Genomic DNA, 751 nt, shown 5'->3' with positions numbered 1-751 from the left:
TCTTTGTTGTATCCTCATTTTCCTTGACTGATTTTGACATATCATTTAGAAACTATTTAACAGATATATGATCATATATGGATAATATCCTTTTTGCTTTCCATATTACATTGAGCGAATCATTTGATATTATTCCCGTAATGGATTCAGTTTCTTGATTTCCCTTCTGATTTTTATGATAAATATCTTTGTGTTAGTAATATACATTCCCATTTAGCCTTTCCTGCCTTTTTTTTAATTCACTTTCCAATCCTTCCTGTCTTCTTTGGCATTATCGTCAATCATCACTGTTATTAATCACCATCAGCAAGCTTGATTATTTTCATCGTGATTTTTTTTTTCAAGGAAAAAATATATAATAGGTATTGGATTTTTAAAGAGGGGAAAAAGTCCACAGAAATTCGATCATGAAACCACTCAAGAACATGTCCTGTGATGGCCGTCCGGGTCCGCTTTCTGAGACAGTGATTTTAATCTGCGGTGAAGGAAGGTTCAATTAATCTTTGCGAGAGGAAGGAGGGAACGAGGGGAAGAGTGGAGAAGAGAAAGGAAAGGGAGAGGAAGAGTAGAGAAGGAAAGGAGAGGAAGAGAGAGGGGTGGAAAGGTGGTAGAAGAAGAAAGTGTGGAGAGGAAAGGAAGCACAGGAAGAAAGAAGGAGATGAAAGAGAATTTAGAGGAAGAAGAGGGGAAAGAAGCGAGGGGAAGGGTTGGAGGAGTAGAGATGAGAAGAGGGAAGGAAGGGGGAGTGAGG

The sequence above is a fragment of the Penaeus monodon genome, chromosome 27 (assembly GCF_015228065.2).
Source record: "Penaeus monodon isolate SGIC_2016 chromosome 27, NSTDA_Pmon_1, whole genome shotgun sequence".
NCBI classification, from domain to species: Eukaryota; Metazoa; Arthropoda; class Malacostraca; order Decapoda; family Penaeidae; genus Penaeus; species Penaeus monodon.
Note: the sequence above shows the minus strand (reverse complement) of the source record.